Here is a 20,073-nt window from a genome sequence, read left to right on the forward strand (position 1 = left end):
TGACAATAAGAAACAAATGCCACTGAGTTGGTTAAAAGCATCTGCAACCGAATTTGATTGATGGGATATCCACTCTAGGCCCCTCGAACTTGCCCTAATTCTACATTTTCTCGTTTGTACCTCACCAATTATCCAACTGGGGAAGATGTTACCCAATCTTCCACTTGATTTCTCAGGTTGCAAGGTATGGCAAGTGGAGGTGAGAGGTGGATAGGAAAGGAGAGGCTAGCTGATCCTGCTTGAGAGGATAATATGAGCACCTCCATCCTCCTTTGAACTTTTTATTTGCATATACTCTGCGACCACAGAAGCGAGAGCCATCGCTGGCAGATTGCCGAAAAGAGTCTTTTCGTGATGAAGGGAAGAAACGAATAAGGTGATGTACGAATTTGTCACCAACACGCGAAATCATGTGCTTTATGTAAACTTTTGTTGAACTGTTGTACAAGCAAAATCGTTATCACATTAAAAACTAGAATTTTCATAAAAGAAAAGATAATTTTCCCACTTATAATAATGAACTTATCCCACGAAACGCATTGATTACCCTATTATCAGAATGGATTCACTTTCTGCCATGCGCAGAAGTGCTGAGGAGTTGCGCATCTGTGATTGCAGAGTAATATATTCCAACTGCGGCTTTACTTCTTCAAAGCGAGAGGGCGAGGCAATTTGGAACTATCCCACCATTTATGCATTTCCTAGACTATAATCCACAGATTTTCAAATCCGGTACTAACCCATTTTTTGTTTCTCCTTAAATCTCTAAGAGGGCGTTCATGTCATTAAGATTGTAGTACAAGTTGGGATACATGTCATTTATGAAATTATCAAAATAAATAAATAACTAGAAATAAATAAATTAAAAACTTGAGTGATGCTTGTGTAGCTCAGTGGAGGTGACATTTGCACAATACCCTGCTTGGTCGTCCAAAGAAAACCCTAGGTTCCATTTACCGACTAGAGGATATTTTCGAAGCCTTTCTTCGACTGGTTTGCGAGTCACTCGATCTCTGGTACGGTCAAGATTTTTTTTCTTTTTCCTCTGGACACCTTTAAACAGAAGAAAATCGACTGTAGAACCCACTCTACCTGAAACAATAAATATATATTGTTAGGATCAGGGACCACGAGATGCGGTATTTTTCAGCCATCTCTTTACTGGAGGCCGTTTATAATCATAAATACTCTTGGACAAACTATCTCTAACTGGCTATGGGTGCAGACTGAAGTCCCCGTCAGATTCTAAACGTTAGAATATGGTAAACAGCTTCGCTAGTAATAAGGTAAATGAAGGTGTTAGCGGATTTATTTATTATGTTTATAAGTTAAAATGAAATCTTAATCAATTTCTACAGCATGTAATATAATTAAAGAATATGTGATTCTGTAAATAATTAAATAAACAGGACACTTGCACATGTCCTACCAAGTATTACTGAAACATGTAACACTTGCCATTATCATCACTGATATATATATATAAAGGCTTATAGAGGAAATGGCATTTACGTTAAGACCTCAATGGGTGACTGAAGAAAGACCATTATAAGTTTATTTCTGTTTGATAAACAGAGGAACTGATTATAATCTTCCTTGGAATGCTGGACTCATACTATTTCAGGCAATAATATATAGTGATAGAAATAAGAACAACTACATGGAGGCATAATTCTCTCAGAGTGTAAGTCTAATCGATCTCTCTCTCTCTCTCTCTCTCTCTCACACACACACACACACACACACACACACACACACACACACACACACACACACACACACACACACACACACACTTACTCGTTGTTCAGCCATTTTTAATGGATAATCTTGAAGGACTACACTCCATTGATTATCAACTATACTTGAAAGTTTTGTTAAGACTAATTTTTCCTAAATTATCAGTTAACTACATAGAGATGCAATAATCAAGAGAATTCGGGAATTTTATAATGAACTCTATGAAGACAAAGACCATGGCATCCAGGAATCAGCTATGGATAACTTGAGTGAGGAAGAACATAATGCCGATGAGATCTTACAAGGCGAAGTGGAAATGGCACTGCGAGAAATGAAGAATGGAAAGGCCCCAGCTAGAAGATGGAATTATGGTAGACTTCTTAAAACTGGGAGGAAGCTCTGTCATCAAACAGCTGACTGAACTGTTTAATAAATGCCTAAAACAGAGAAAAATTCCGAAAAATTGGAACAATTCACTTCTAATATTAATTTTTAAAAAGGGCAATAAGGAAGAAATTAAAAACTACAGACGTAAAAGCCTACACCCCACCATACATAAAGTTTTCACAAAAATTATAAATAATAGAATAAAATTTAAACTAATGGGAATGCAATCCTGTGAACAAGCAGGATTTGGAAAGACTTATAATACTTTGGACCATAGTCACACATTAAGACATCTCATTGAAAAATCAATTGAATACAATAAACCTTTATGTCTGCCCTACGTAGGCTATGAAAAAGCATTTGATTCAGTAAAAAACATCTTCATCATTAAAAGCACTTGAAACCCAGGGAACTGGGAAACCATATATTGAAACACTAGAACATATTTACTATAATGCAATTTCTGTAATTAAATTATATAAAATCAGTGAAAAGTTCCCAATACCAAAAGGCATCCGGCAAGGCGACACCCTATCTCCTAAATTATTTACAGCTGCACTAGAGGAAGTGTTTAGAAGCCTTGATTGGAAAACAAAAGGAATAAACATAAATGGAGAAAGGCTGCATCATCTGAAATTTGCAGATTATATTGTCCTAATCTTGAAGATCTGGAAGAAAGGCTAAATCAGCTAAATGAAGCCTCCAGAGTAATTGGATTAAAAATAAAAACAGAAAAAACAAAAATAATGATGAATAAATATATTAACCATAGAACTGTCAAAGTTGAAAACCATGAAATAAAACAAGTTACTTCATATGTATATTTGGGCCAATTGTTATCCTTTAAGGAGTGCCAAAGAAAGAGATTGAGCGAAGAATTCACCTTGGATGGATGGCTTATGGGAAAATGAGAGACATATTCAGAAGTGATATCCCTATGAGTCTAAAAAGGAAAGCTTTCGATCAGTGCATACTTCCTGTACTAACATATGGAGGAGAAACAAGGACTCTAACAGAAGCCCTAAACAAAAAGCTGAGAACAACACAACATCGCATGGAAAGAAGTTTGCTAAAAATAACATTAAGAGATAGGAAAACGAATACCTGGATAACATCTCAAACAGATGTCATGGATATTTTAAAATACCTTAAACAGGCTAAGTGGAGATGGGCTGGCCATATTTGCAGATGCAGTGATGGGAGATGAACTAGAAAAACAACAGAGTGGAGACCAGTGGATGGAGCAAGACAAAGAGGAAGACCGAGAAGAAAGTGAAGCGATGAACTGGAACAAATTGCACGAGTGAGATGGATGGGAGAGGGAGAAAACCGAACAATCTGCAAAACCATGGGGAAACCTTCGTCGAGCAGTGCACAGAACCAAAACATTGAAGAAGACATGGAGTCAGTTGCGACAGCAGCAGGGCTAACAAAATAAAAAAAAAAAAAAATTTTATTGGAATGCCCAACTACTTTCCTTTTCTTAGCAGACTTAATAATCAGATGCATAACATGAAAAGACAAACAAAATATATATCTTACAAGAGAACAACAGCTATAAATTAAGTTGCAAATGGACTGCTGATATTCGAAGGCATTCTAGATGTCATATTTGTTAGGCTTATGCGGGCATGGATTTTGATTACACCAAAGCTGGTGTAATCAAGATAGCTGAGGATAGCTTAGGAGCGAGAATCAGAGAAAATAATAGCTGAGGTTAGTATTAAGGTGGACCGGATTTCTGTTCATTCAATTCTTCTCTCAAGTTCAGCATAGGATCTAAAAATCACTGAAAGAATAATATAGAATCTTTATCGTCAGAGGGGTAGAAGAATTAAGAAGTCATTGGAGAGAGTGGCGGCTATGATGTCTCTCACGTGCTCTTCCATATGCAATTCAATGGATTTCTCTGTCTGACCAAAATAAGGTACATTACAGTTACATTATAGACGTTAACTCCGGATTATTTTTGGCTGTAATTTTTCAAGACTGGTGTACCAAGTAAGAAATGGAGTTCGGTTAGAGGTATTCTGATTTTAATTCAGAATTACCTTCAATATGCTGAGTAGGTGGATTAAATCCTCCTATTCTATCCTTCTCATTCGTCTAAGATGGGTGAGCCACCCGTCCTAATGAGAAGTTACTGGCGTATTAATGCAGCCGGTTCGCCACTCCTCTGCTGCATTCCTAAGGGCGATATTCATGACTGTATTCGTGTGTGTGTGTGTGTGTGTGTGTTCATGGGGCCGACTTGCTTGCTTGCGGGATGAAAAACCCCAGATAAACTGGGATGGAAAACTTAGCTGTCCATGCCTAAGGCCAGCTAACTTGGCTGTAGCTCAAGATCCTCAAGCTCTTCACGTCGTCAACGGGAATCGAACCTGGGACACTCTGTCCCCAGGCATTTGGTTGCGAAGTGTATAGCCACTAGGCTAACAGCGTGGATGGTGGATTAAATAGCAGCTTATTATATTCCGTTTACGATAACCGTTCTTCTGAAAAGTTAAGATGGAACTCTAGTTCTTTGGTGATCTCATCTTCTTCACTGGAGAGTGTCATTTTACTTAATGTAGAAATGATACCAAGCTTTTATGGCAGATAGTGATGAAATTGCGCATAAAGGTGTCTTCTGTCTTTAAAATAATATGGGATTTATTATCCCCTTAACTTAATTCATAAAGATATCTATTGCTATGGGCGGCTTTTCTGTAAATAGTGATATTTAGTTTTTCTGGCACAAGAGCATGTTTGACATTCAGGAAGAGGAGAGAGCCATCAGCTTTCAGCTCTGAGGTAATTTGTATTTTGAGGTATTGAAATAGTTCAGGAAATCCTTTAAAGAATCTGGTCCATGGCTCCAAATTAAGAAACATCATCAATATATCTTCCCATAATCTTGGCTTTAATAGAATGTATTTGACAGGTTTTCCTCAAAGGCTTCTAAATGTACACTTGCTAATATTGGAGGTAATAGATTGCCTACGGTCAAGCCGTCTGCTTGCAAATAGCATTTTCAAAAAAAGAATAATTAGAATTTACGCAATTAGTCATTGTTGGCATAGCACTTTTTTCATAACTTATTTTTTTTTTAATGAATTAAACTCTTTTCTGCAGGTACATTAGTAAAGAGGGGAATAACATCGAAATGGCCATAATTTTATCATTTTAAAGAGTCATCAGTTGCGAATTCTCCATGCTTGCTATACTTGTTGCGCAAGCTCATTAATTGAGAAAGAAGTAATATTTATTTGTTAATAAATGCATGCATTTATAACCATTCCATTTAGGCTTTTATTTTTGTAGACAGAAGACGTTTTAAGCTTGCGCGGCAATGATTGGGTTTACGTTGTGTATGGAAGGCCGTGGCTAGTGAAGCTACCTTGGCTTGCTCGGTTGTGGTAGCATTCAGGTCCTCGCTTCGGCACTGTGATTTCATGCGGCGCGCATAGCCATTTCCCCTCCCTCAACGCCATTTCACCCTGTTGCTTAAACACAGGCCATATGCAGTCAAAGTAGCTCTAGCTACAAGTGTGTGTATTGCTTGGGAAAATTAAGTTACAACCAACTTTTTATGAACGATGGTATTGACCAGTTCATAAAGAAGAACTGTAGGGTAGAATTTGTATTCACGTAGCTAAATTGAAAAAGATAGAATATCATTTCTAAAATAAATGTTGTATTTGTATGATTAAATGTACATAAATTTCTAAATACAGGTAACCCTCGTATAACGCGGTACTTATAAAAACGCGGTCTAAAATTGTAGTAACCCTTGTTGAACGCCGTACTTATACAACACGGTTCCGATAAAAACACGGTCTACAAATTGTAAACATTTATCTTTTCATATGTTTTTCACCGCGCGACTTAAAAATCAAATTTTATCTTCGTTAAATTTGTGTCTGCCTGTATCCCGCATGTAATTATAAGTATTATTATTATTATTATTCCTGACACCTCCAAGGAGTCCGAAGACTCATCACGGGAGGATACCTACAACTGTCTTAACCACTACACCGAACCTCTACTACAAATCAACGCCATCTACCGCCCACCACCACCATAACTGGTATTCTATGTCTGTAAATTGCGTGTGTTCTGAAGGGCCAATTTGTCTGTGTGCGGGATGAAAAACCCGAGTTTCCGGGAGAAAACTCTGCTACCTCTGTATAAGATCGGCTAACTCACCTTTGACTGAAATCGTCCAGATAAAGATTCCTCCCGTCGCGACGAGAATCGAACTTAGGCTTATTCCAATCGAAGGGCGCAATGTACAGTCGTTCTTCCAATTGCGCTATGGAGGCGCAATTGACGCAAGACGCAAGACGTTGCTGACTATAAGGGCGAAGCAAAATGCTTTTTTATTCCCTGCTATCTGATAAGGATTACTGTGTGAGGAAAAGTTTATGAGCTAAGAGCTCTGCCTGAGTGGGTGCGATTCAGAGATCTTCATTTGGAAGTAGGATGGCCTTCGGTCTCCTATATTTTGAGAAGTCTGTTTCATCATAATTTGCTGCTTGTTGCACTAATTCATTTGGATGTGAAGAGGACACTGAGAAGAACTTTACTGCTGAAGACTGCAGGAAAGAATAGATGTAGGGGATATTTGTATCCCGGTGAAGTTGGACATTTCTGATGTACCATGTTGCGTTTAATATCATGCGGAGACATTTGTTTTGCACTTTCTGTAGTTTGAGGATATTTGTACTTGAGGTGTGACTCCAGGCTGGGGATGCGTAAGTGATAATGGAAGAACGGCAGGCGCAATAATGGAAGGCGCAATTGGAAGAACTTATCGAATTTATATTAGGGGAAATACCCTTTAGCACGCATGTACCTCAATCGTTTACCATATAAAACGTTTATTGTTGAAAATTGTCCTCGTTGCTGCCAGGAAAGGGCATTAAAAATCATAAGTGTGTTCATCTCAAGCTGAACACTTTATATTCTGGTGAGTTACATACAATATGTAATGGTTGCTTTATTGGGTAAAAAATTCTTTTTATAGTAATGGCCACAAATTGCAACGAAAGGGAAAAACCAACATTGAAAACAAAATTAATTTCTCTCGAAGAAAAATATTCAAAATCTTGGATCGGTTGAAAAATGGAGAAAAACAAGAAGTTTTTGCAGGGACTATTAATTTAAATGAATCAACAATTCGAACAATCAAACAAAATGAACATAAAATCCGAAAAAGTGTTTATTGCTGGGTCAACGATAAGTGCAAAGTGCGTTGCTCCTGTACGCGATATTCTAATGGAAAAATGAAGAAATCTCTAATGATTTCGATAGAAGATTGCACCTCAAAAGAAAATTCCTATGGATGGAAATCTTATTAAACAAAAAACTCTCAAAGTTTATAAACATTTATAGTACATACCAGGTGTTCAATGCGGACGAATCCGAGTTATATTGGAAAAAAAGTACAAAAACCTATATTTCGAAAAAAATGAAAGATCAGCTCCTGGATTTAAAGTTTCCAAAGATAAAATTACTCTACTGTTTTATAGTAATGCATCAGGTGATTACATGACAAAACGAGTATTTATTAACCAATCCTGAAATACTCGTGCTATGAAAGATTAAAATATGCACTATTTTATTTTGCCTAAAACATTTATGTATTATGTACAATGAAGTTTAAGTACAATTTGTAATTTTTATACTTTTATACTATGTATTTGTTTCATAGTTTATGTTTTCTTAACTTACATGAATTACCTGAATTAAATAAAAATATTTTTTTGTTGGATATGTCATTGTTGTTTATATAATTTAAAAAAAAAATGATTTCGGAACTATATAACCCTACTTTTCTATGTGATCTGAGACTCGCATAAAGTGATTTATATAACGCGGCATTTCTGTGGAACCTAACATCCGCGTTATACGAGGGTTACCTGTACATAGTTTTAAATGGTATCGGAGTAATTCATTATTCCGCTAATCAGACTTCAATCACACCTTTCATTCCCTGAATGATAACAAGAGCAAGCAATGAATTTCAAGACCAGCATTCACCTCTGATAGTCATGTCTTTAATAATCGAAATAAAGTGTTCAAAATTCTTGAGGAAGGAGGTGATCGATCCTGATAAACCTTTTTTGAAAGCTTATATGTGGGAATATCAATGCCTTCTACTATGAGTCTTAATGGAGGGTTTTCCTTATGTAGTTTAGTCAAAATGGGATTGGATGATCAGTTCGTTGATTGGATAAGAAACTGGTTTCTAATTGATATCAAGCGGTAGTGTATAGAGAAGCCATGCCTGTGAAGATTTGAGTTACCAGTGGATTCCCATAGGGTTCTGTTCTAGGACTACTGCTGTATAATTTGTTTATTAATGATATTGGAGGTGGAAGTTCAGCTGTTTGCAGATGATGCTAAATTGGGAAAAGTTATTAGGAATGATGCAGATTGACTGGTGCTTCAGATTGATTTGAATCAAGTAGCTATATTGGCTGAAAGTGTGGAGTGCAGTTTAACTCAATAAATGTAGTTTTCCAATTTGAATCTCAAAGTTGTAAAGCTGTGTATTATGTTAGAAGCATTACATTACAAGACGTGAAGGCTTCGATGGATCTTGGGATATTGGTGGATAGAGAATTGAAGTTCCCTGGACATATTGCAAAAGTGATAAAAACAGGACAAAGTAATGCCAGTATAATAAGAAGAACACTGAAAAGTAGAGATAAAGATGTGGTAATTCCACTCTACAAGGCATTAGGCTACATCTGGACAATTGCTGTCCGATTTGGTCACCTACTTCCTGGGTGTGAAGCTGGAAAAAATTAAGAGGCAGATAATAAAAGTAGTATCACGATTGTGAAGTCCTGAATATGAAGACAGGTTAAGCATATGTAAATTGCAGACTGTTAAAGAGGCAGAGGAAGGATGGTATGATTCATACATCAGCAGGTGCTTACCCAGGATGTTTGGAAGTTGTATAAAGGTGTGGTGCATAAGTGCATAAGACAGTGGTGTTGAGATACGAGTGGTGGAGATGGAGAGTTGTAGAGTAGTTGCCCTCCCTCGATGAATCTTTGGGCTCCTTAGAGGTGTCACATAATAATAATAAGTAAAGTTTGTGCATGATGTATCTTCTCGACTAGGTAACTTGTATAGAGAGGCTAATGCATTCTCATGAATTGCCTTAATATCCCATAATGAAAAATTAATACTTTGAAACGTTTACAATGTTATTCATTATGGGAGAGTCATGATCCAGACCAATTTCGAATTTATTGAGGTCTCTGAAGTCATCAGCCTCTCTCTATATATATAGCCTACTCGTGAAGATAATTCATGCACAAGCTTTGTGTGGTTACGCTTGGATAAAGGATTATTATTATTATTATTATTATTATTATTATTATTATTATTATACGGCATCTCCATGGAGTCAGAAGACTCATCGTGGGAGACCCAAACCATCCGCACAATATCCATTATACCTCGTCTTGAACTCATTGACAGATAAGGCACTCACAACTGAGTTAGGCACGCATTCCATTCATTCATCGCGCTTCAAGCGAAAAAATCTAGTTCTCACACCCAGTAGCGCGCCAGTAGTGTCCAGTGCCTGTGTGCAAAACTTTAGTTGGCGCCCCTATGTCCCCCAATAAAAAATCACTTTATAAAACCGTATCAGTGAGCAAAAACGAAATATAATCTTTAGCGCCTTTACTATCCTGGTGCTTGTGTGCGTCGCGCACATCGCACACTGTGCCGGCGCGCCCCTGCTCAACATCGCGCGCCCCTTGTTAACCACACTCTTACTTATTTATTAGGGATGACCTCTTGTTCTTCCACCACTATTCCACTACTTAGCGTACCCATGCATGGATAAATGATTAAACAAGAATTTAATCATCTATCAAGCCAAAAAATCTGGTTCTCACACCCAGTAGCTCGCCAGTAGTGTCCAGCGCCTGTGTGCAAAACTTTAGTTAGCGCCCCTATATCCCCCAATAAAAAAATCACTTTATAAAACCGTATCAGTGAGCAAAACGCCGGCACAGTGTGCGATGTGCGTCGCGCACATCGCACGCTGTACCGGCACGCCCCTGCTCAACGTCGGCGCGCTTCTTGTTAACCACACTCTTACTTATTTATTAGGGGTGACCTCTTGTTCTTCCACCACTTAGCGTGCCCAATGCATGGATAAATGATTAAATAAGAATTTAACTTCTTGGCAAGTTTAATTAAAATAAAATTTGATATTAATCATTAAGCTTAGCCTCTGGTTGGACTAGCGGGATAGCTCCATTACTTTAATCAGCTTTGTTATTTAATGTTGGTTTTGAAATTTACCTTTGGTAACACTACTGATTGACATAGTCGACTGTCGGTCATGCGCATAAGCTGGACTAGCGGCGCCACATCCTAAACTGTTTTTCTCACATAAGGGAATGAGTTGTAAATGTTATTATTTTCCTATTTATTACGATTTCTTGTGTTTGAAACTATTTTATTACCGTAAAATGTATTCGAGAAGACCCCAGTTTATTATTATTATTATTATATATTTATTGTATTTTCACAAATCTGAAACCGGAATATATGTTCACCTTATCAATATATGACGATAAGCATGATATGAAGGATAATTAGCAATTGGAACGAGTGTGGTTAGATTTTTCACTTGGACAGTCGTGAATAGGCTACAACTGTCACTTTAGTAGTGCTATGTCAGTGAGTTCACTGACAGAGTACTCCGAGATGTGTGTGTAAAGGTATTAACATCATAACCGACAGAAGAATAGCTACCATAGTTCACTTCTGATTGCTGGCAGAACTTTTTCGTAGGCAGTTTTTGCAGTTCTCCAAGTGTCAATGTTTGAAACTGACAAGAACTTTTTTTCATAGAATGTTGGAGGTTTTAATCCTACAGTCTGTAGTTATTGGATACAACTGATTTAATTATCTTGAGCATTCCCAGCAGGCAGTTTTTTGGGTTAAAGGTGATAGCATTGAATCCTTTCCTTTTAAATACAGGGAACATAATTTTATTTATTTTAATTGTAGGAATGATACTGGCGTGTGTGTGTGTGTGTGTGTGTGTGTGTATTGTCTTTATCACGTTTGTATCCTGGGCACTTCCAGTATAAACGTCTATCTCAGTTTCTGAATCAACAGCACTTACGCCATTTACTTTCTCATCATTTCAAAACCGTTTCTTCATACATAGGATCATCATTACATATGGTTAAAAAAAAAATACTGAGTTGTGATTATATTTTGGTGCATTGCTGATAGTGCCATTAAGAAAAGCTTATGTTGACGATTTTAATGGCAAAATTCCATTAAAGTATACCATGGAAATAAGGCCAGAAGTGGCTTTAGGTTTTAAGGTTTCCATGTTTGGTCTCAAAGTAAGATTTCTGGATTATCAAGTTTATAGCCCACTCATTGCAGCTATATTGATGTGGGATTCACATTAAAAAAAGAAAAAAAGATGGAAAACTAACATGAGCATAAATTAAAATTTAGAAGGATTAACAACACATCACAAGTTGTATTACAGCAGCAAAGTCTAACAAGCAAGGTTTACTGAGATTATTGCTAACATAGTTCTTTGAATGGATAGCATACTTGCACTCTAATAGTCTGTGTAATTCAAATCTTGTCATGTACATGAATATTTGTGAATGCCTTTAGGTGGCTGATGAATTTCATTGCTTGGTGTATGACCAGTGTCCTTAGGGGGAGTTCTTGAAGTATATGCAAAAAAAAAATATATATTATAAAAACCTTAGCTCACTCAGAGTACTAACATACTATAGGTTTACAGCCTTTTCTGGGAGGGGATAAACAAAAAAAATGACATTCATATCTATTTCCATTTGCACAGTGTATGCATCCTTTCCCTGAATAACTTGCTCTTTCTAGTAGACTAATCTGTTCAAGTAATAGTTTGCTTGCAATCACAGACAGTTTTAATTTGATTAGTTGATGTATTTATGTTCTTCACAAATAAACAAGTGCAGATCTCACAGTTTGGCTATAAGATAAAGATTAGGTCCAGTGGATGTTATAAAATGTAGGATTTGCCATTGGAGGAAATATTCTCTCCAAATCCCTAAAACAAATGCTTCTGAACAGAATGGAACATCATGCTCAGTAGCTCATAACTTGAAGATCAAAAGTTCTATCTTAGCAATATTCTTAGATTCCTTGGACCTATAAGGGATGTCATACAGCTAACTTCTTCATGAGCTGTTAAATAAAGAAAATATTTTAAATAATCCATATTTAATTTTTATTATGTCAACTCAGTTAAAAGACATCTTAAATGTGATTTTTCAGACCTGTTAAATATCTTATTTACATCCTGAAACAGTCCTTACTCTTTATTGTTAACTATCTTTCTCTAAACCTTGAATTCCATGATCAGTATTACTGATGAAGATTAAAAATTATTATTATTACTTTAACATCAGACCTGATGCTAAATAAACATTAGATATGAAGAGTCAGACTCATCAGGGGAGGTACTCATGGGAGATACTTTCACATGCACAAACCTCCTCAAACCATGTCTTAAACTCATTCAATGTGTGTTTGTGCATTCATAACACATTCAGCTAATGCATTCACTCGTAATGCAAAGAACCTGCTTCTCACTCCTTTGTTAATATCCTCCTTGTACAGTATCCAAGGATGGTCTCTTGTTCTATCTCCCTTCCCCCATTCTCTGAAAATTTTCTTTCATATTAACTTCGTAACAAGATATAAATAAGGTAAGAGATAGACATCGTTGAGAGATGGGATATACAAAAGTGGATACAAAGAATACCACAGTTGGTAACTGTGGTAGTCTTTGTGTGCTTGTCAGCATGGGTTTGTTAAAGGAAGGTTTTTTTTTAAAAAAAAAAGTTGCATATGTACTATAACAAACTGATGAATGTATTGGACTAAGGAGATATATATACAGTGATATACTTATATTTTGCAAAGGCTTTTGGTAGATTGCCACACAAGTTGGTCACTAAATTGAAGCAGATGAGATTGAATGATAGATTAGTGCATTGGATAGGTGAATGGTTATCAGATAGGTATTAGATTGCAAGTTGTATGTGGGGTGCACTATCTCAAAAGAGGAGAGTCACTAGTGGTGTGTTGCAGGGGTTCATTTTGGGACTATTGTTATGTAATTTATATATTAATGATATTGGTGTGGGTTTAATTGGTGTTATACAACTGTTTGCAGATGATGCAAAACTGAAGAGAGAGTGATGTGGAATCAATCAGATATGTGACTTTACAGGAGGACTTGAATAGCTTGTATGAGTGAGCAGCAGTTTGGAACTGTCAATTCAGGGTTACAAAGTGTAAGGTTCTGAAATTTGGTAAGCAACAGTGTGATGCAAGTATAAACTTGGCAAGGAAATTTTGGAGGAGGTTGAGGAGAAAAGAGACCAGAGGAGCTATGGTAGACAAGGCAATGAAGTTCAGTAGTTACATTGCATAAGTCATGAAGACACATAAAATTATGGCAACGATGCATTATGGACCTTAACTTGTAGAAATAAAGAGGTTCTGGTTTTATTGAATAAGGCCTTGATCAGGCCGCATATGGATTATTATGCGCTGATTTGGTCCCACTGATTTTTATAGTAATGAGGATATATTGGAAAAGGTCCAGAGAAGACTGACTAAGCTTGTAACTGATCTTTGGGATGAGGGATATGACAGATTAAGGGAATTCAGCTTGTTGGGCCTTATGAATAGGAAGAAGAGACAGGATATTATCGAGACATTTAAGTTGATAAAGTGTTGTTACTAGGTTAAATGTGGAAGAAATGTTTTTTTAGAATGGGAGAAGGGAGTAGAACAAAGGGACATACTCAGAAACTGTATAAGGAGGGTGTGAGCAGGGGTATAAGGAGTAGGTTCTTTGCATGGAGAGTGGAATGAGTAGCCTGACATTGTGATGAATTCAGATACATAGAATGAGTTTAAAGCACGGTTTGATAGGTTTTTGTGCGTAACAGTGTTTGCCTCCCACAATGAGTGTCTTGACTCCATGGAGGTTTGGTGTTAATAATAATAACAGCTCCTGACCAAATTATATGTCTTTATCATATACTCCTTCCTCCTACTGCTCAAGAGGCTTTGCAAATTACATTCTCTCAATCGGTCTTCAGTATGAGACCTTATGGGAAACATATCCCTTATTTCTGCATGCCGAGGTCCACACATCATTTCCATTTTTATATAACGAAACCTGTGGTAAATTCATCACTAAAAACACACATAATAACCACAGTAATGACTATTTAATTCGTAAATATTTCATCCCAAGTATCTTGGGACATCATCAGTACAGTAGTTTAAACAATACTAGGGATAACATACAGTTAGGGCGCATGATTACGATGCAATCTCAGTATGCGTGCAGTAACATGTTATAGAAGTAAATTAAATATAACTGAAAAAAAAATAAATTGAAAAAAAATAAAATAAAAAATATATATATATAAAGATTATTTTACACAATTTTGTATGACAATTTCCCATACTTTAGGAATAGTAAGAACACCGTTGCGGTTTAAATTTGGTCTGTGTAGTATAAACGTTCATATTTATATAAAAATCTGTGTAAAAGTTTCGATTTCTCCCAAAGGATCCTATGGTTTGGATTTTTAGCTCCGTGTTGGGAGAGACCAGATTTCTGTGGTTTGAAAAGACAAATGTGGTCTTGATGTTCCGAGATGCGTTTCTGAACAGACCTACCTGTCTGACCAGAGTAAGACGATTTGCAGGAGCATGGGATCTCATAAACATCAGGTAACATTAGAGGTGAGAGTTTGTCCTTAGGAGAAGGTAACAAGTTATAGATTTGGTTGATAGGTTTGTAAGTAGTGGCAAAATTGTATTTCTTCATAATTTTTGAAAGACGTTCGAAGATGTCTTTGACGTAAGATATGGGAATCCTATGAGTTGTTTTAAGATTATATCCATTTAGTGTAGCTGTATTTTTAATTATTTGTAGTTCTTGGTTTAGAGAATCTTCAACAATTAAAATACTCAAGACATACCATGCTAGACCTCCCAGAATTTATGGCTTACCTAAGCTTCATAAAATTAATGTTCCTTTCAGACCAGTCATAGATTCTATTAATAGTCCAACTTACAAGTTATCAGGATTCTTATCTAACCTTCTCCGTCCTCATATAGGCCACTCAGTCTCTTCGATAAAAAATTCCATAGAGTTTCATGCAAAAAAAAAATAGTAATAAAAGACATTCAACTGTTAAAAACTGATTTGTTAATTAGCTTCGACATTGTCTCCCTCTTCACAAACATTCACAAAGAAACAGTAAAATTATTAACTCAAAAATTTCCTATAGTTGAATTATTCAAATTTGTTATTACATCCGGTTACTTCACCTGGAAAGGTCAAACTTACAAACAAGAAGAAGGAACAGCAATGGGATCTCCTTTATCACCAAACTTAGCAAACCTGTTTCTAGAACACCTCGAAGAAAAAATATTCACTTTTAAACCCAAACCAAAAATTTGGTTACGATATGTCGACGACGTATTTGCAGTCCGGAATCATCCAGAACAGGAATTACAACTGTTTCTAGATAAAATAAACCTTCTTCATCCTCGCATCAACTTTACGCTAGAAAAAGAATCTCCACAGGGTATCCTTTCTGGATTTACACATTCAAAGAAAAGAAGACGGTTCCATCGCCATGTCTGTCTATTGCAAGCCTACATTTTCAGGTCGCTACATTCACAATTCTTCCGCTCATCATCCATCTCAGAAATTTGGCATCATTAAATCACTAACTAGTTTCCAGAGCACACAAATTCTGCTCCTCTGAAGATTCTCTAAACCAAGAACTAGAAATAATCAAAAATACAGCTATACTAAATGGATATAATCTTAAAACAACTAAAAAAATCATCAATCACCTTCCCACACATCAACCCAGACAAGAAGAAGGCCATAGGATTCCTATACCTTATGTCAAAGGCATCTCCGAACATCTTTCAAAAATTATGAAGAAATACAATTTTGCCACTACTTACAAACCTATCAACCAAATCTATAACTTGTTACCTTCTCCTAAGGAAAAACTCTCACCTCTGATGTTACCTGACGTTTATGAGATCCCATGCTCCTGTAAATTGTCTTACTTTGGTCAGACAGGTAGGTCTGTTCAGAAACGCATCTCGGAACATCAAGACCACATTCGTCTTTTCAAACCACAGAAATCTGGTCTCTCCCAACACGGAGTTAAAAATCCAAACCATAGGATCCTTTGGGAGAAGTCGAAACTTTTACACAGATCTTTATATAAATATGAACGTTTATATAAAGAAAGTGCTGAAGCCCTACTACACAGACCAAATTTAAACCACAACGATGTTCTTACTACTCCTAAAGTATGGGAAATTGTCATACAAAATTGTGTAAAATAATCTTTATATATATATATTTTATCTTCTTCTTCTTCTTCCTAACATGGAATATAGGCCATGTGGCCTGTTCCAGTCTCATGCCATCTCTTTCTTGGTCTACCGATTCTTCTTTTTCCACTTATTTTGTATCTGTATAATATTTTTGGTAGTGTGCTGTTGTCCATTCGATTTAAATGTTCTAGCCATTTTTGTTTATACTGTCTTATGTAGTAATTAATTGGTTTGATTTTTAGGGATTGTAAGATTTCTTCATTTGTTTTGTGGTCCCACTTGGTATATCCAGCTGTTTTTCTGAGGAACTTCATTTCTGCTGTTTGAATTCGTTTTTCATCTTTCCTTTTCATGGTCCATGTTTCGCTTCCGTATAGTAGAGTTGGTTTTGACAAGACATTATATAGTCTGATTCTAGTGTGTTTTTGTACCAGGGATGGCTTAAATATACTGTTTATTATGCCATTTACTTTGACAAAGTTTGATATTTTAATGTCTATGTCTTTTTCTTCTTCGTATGATAGATCACATCCCAAGTATCTGAAAGTGTTTACTTGTTCTAGTATTTTATTATCTATCACTATTTTACTTCTTATTGGGTTTTCTCCTTTGAATGCCATTATTTTTGTTTTTTCTTTGGATATTGTCATATTATATTGCTTTGAGATATCATTTAATGATTTTAATGATCTTTGTAAGTCATCTTCTGATGTAGCTAATACTATTTGATCATCTGCAAATAGTAGTGTATCTATCTTCATTTGCAGGGTCATTTGTATACCAAATGGGTTATGCTGTTTCCAGATTGTTAATATTTCATTTATATATATATATTGAAAAGCAGAGGTGAGAGGGTACATCCTTGTCGTACTCCTCTTGATATATCTTTCCATTCTGAGGTGTGTTCTAATTTAACTGCTATTTTATTTCCTGTATATATTTCTTGAATAGATTGTAAAAGTTGGTTTGGTATGTTTAAATTGGTTAATATTTTAAACAATTTTTGTCGACTAATTTTGTCAAAAGCTTTTTCATAATCAATAAACGCCACATGTGTTTCTTTTTGAAATTCTCTTCTCTTTTCTATTAATAATTTTAAAGTAAAAATTGGATCTATGCAGGATCGACCTTTTCAGAAGCCATTTTGTTCTTCTAGTAATTTGTTTTCTACAATGCTGCTTAGTTTCTCTTTTAATATTCCTGCATATATTTTATATCCTGTATTCAGCAGGCTAATTCCCCTATAATTATTTCAATTGTCTTTATTTCCTTTTTTATAGATTGGGATGACCAGTGCTTTTTTCCAAGAGTTAGGGGTTTTTCTGGACATCCAAACCATATTAAAAAATTTCAGAAGTCTTTCATTAAATTTTTCACCTGCATTTTTATATAGTTCTATATTTATATTGTCTTCTCCTGGCGTTTTCCTATTTTTCATCTTTATTATATTATATTTATATTTATATTTTATTTATTTATTATTTTTTTTTCAGTTATATTTAATTTACTTCTATAACACGTTACTATTACTATTATTACGGGCAACTCCAGGGAGTCATTAGACTCATCGAGGGAGGCCCCAAATCATATTCATCACAACTATCTGACATTCATACAGTATCTATCATACCTCGCCTTAAACTCATTCACTGTCACAGCATCCACTACAGACTCAGGGAGCGCATTCCACTCATTCACTACTCTAAAAGTAAAGAACCCAGCTCTAACACCTTTACTAACCACACTTTTGCCCAGTTTCCATGGATGTCCCCTAGTCTTCCCACAACCAGCCAGCCCTGTTCTCAAAAATATCTTCGGAATTAATTTTATAGAAACCCTTCAGTAATTTGAATGTCTCAATCATATCTCCCCTCCTCCGCCTATCAACCAATTTTTGCAACCCACAAATCCTCAACCTGTTCTCATACGGTTCATTCCACAGACCTGCTATCATCTTGGTCACTTGCCTCTGGATCCTCTCCACATCCTCCCCATCAAGAAGAAACCTAGGTGACCAAATCTGAGCACAGTAGTCTAGATGGGGTCTTATCAAGGCTCGATAGAGAGGAACAATAACCTGCTTGTCAACGTATTCTTCAGCAACCAAGTGATTTGATGAGCTGTTTTGGTCACTTTTGCAATGTGTCCCCTAAATTTCAATTCCCTATCCACCAACACTCCTAAATCTCGTGCCTCATCAATTTCCTGGAGCAGGGTTCCACCAATGCAGTAAACTGCCTCCAATCTTTTCACCCCAAAATGCATAACCTTACATTTTGCCACATTAAACTGACATCCATTCTCCTTAGCCCAGACCTCCAATCTATCCAAATCATCCTGCAAAATTTTGACGTCATCTGCATTCACTATTGCCCTACCCAACTTCGCATCATCCGCAAACAAATGAACTGTTCCGCTCAGATCATTTCCTATATCATTTATTAACAAATTAAACAGCAGTGGTCCAAGAACAGATCCTTGTGGCACACCACTAGTCACAGGCCGTCTTGTGGACTCTACTCCCGAGTAAACTACTCTCTGATATCTCTCCGTCAACCACCTTCCTATCCATCTCACCAACCCTATGTCCATTCCCATATGCTGCAATTTACTGATTAGAATTCCATGTGGAATCCTGTCAAAGGCCTTAGCAAGGTCCAGTAGAATCACCGTAAACCCATTGCCCTTATCCAGTTCAGCCGTCACTGTGTTATAATACGTGAGCAAGTTACTGAGGCATGACCTACCCTTCACAAAACCATGCTGTCCCCGATACAGTATCCCATTTTATTCAATCCAATCTTGTATTTTCCTTTTGACTATTTTCTCTAAGACCTTTACAATGATTCCTGATATGCTAATCGGTCGGTAATTTACAACAGCAGTCTTGGAACCACCTTTATGCAGTGGAACTATTTTCCCCTCTTTCCACCCGCTCGGGACTAACCCAGACCCGAGACTCAAATTAAACAAAATATTCAAGGGTACTGACAATTCTTTAGCTGCTTCTCGTACAACACGAGCTGGTATACCATCCAATCCCACAGATGTATTGACATTGAGGTTATGCAATAGACTACTCACCTCCACTTCATTAACCACAATTCCCGTATAATCTACTGGTTTATTCGTTTCTGCAATGTCACCACCTTGATGATATACTTTTGCAAAGTGCTCACTCAGTAACTCAACTATCTCAACTGATTCAGTTACCTCCCTACCATCGGCATTCTTTAAAATCAATCTGCCATGTACATTTTTCCTTTTACTTGCTACATATCTAAAAAACTGTTTAGGATTCTCTTTAGCCTGCATGGCCAATGTTCTTTCGTAATCCTTTTTTGCTTTTCTTACCACACTCGTCACCCTTCTGGCCTGCGCTTTATACCGTTCATGTGCCTGCCGGTCACCCTTCTCCTTAAATTCCCTCCATAGTTGTTTCTTTTTTTGCAACTCAAGCTTAATGGTGTTATTCATCCATTTAACCCCTACTTGATTTATTATTCAGACTCT

The 20,073-nt window shown here is 36.5% G+C and overlaps 1 protein-coding gene across 4 annotated transcripts in view; it reads left to right on the forward strand.

The window, feature by feature from the left end:
- Window positions 1–10,319: 10,319 nt before the first annotated feature.
- The window catches only part of LOC150094880 (diphthine methyltransferase), a 154,600-nt gene continuing 144,846 nt past the window's right edge, over window positions 10,320–20,073 (forward strand). For 2 of the 4 annotated variants that reach the window (XM_090411429.1, XM_090411431.1), the window contains exon 1: window positions 10,320–10,548. The gene's annotated coding sequence lies outside the window, so the exon portion shown is untranslated. Of the gene's footprint in view, window positions 10,549–10,741; window positions 11,094–20,073 lie in introns of those variants that run through there. The other 2 variants (XM_090411430.1, XM_090411432.1) reach the window with 1 other exon arrangement.

Source organism: Typopeltis vanoorti, chromosome 21, assembly GCF_054136105.1.
Source record: "Typopeltis vanoorti isolate ZY-2024b chromosome 21, IOZ_Tvanoo_1.0, whole genome shotgun sequence".
NCBI lineage: Eukaryota > Metazoa > Arthropoda > Arachnida > Uropygi > Thelyphonidae > Typopeltis > Typopeltis vanoorti.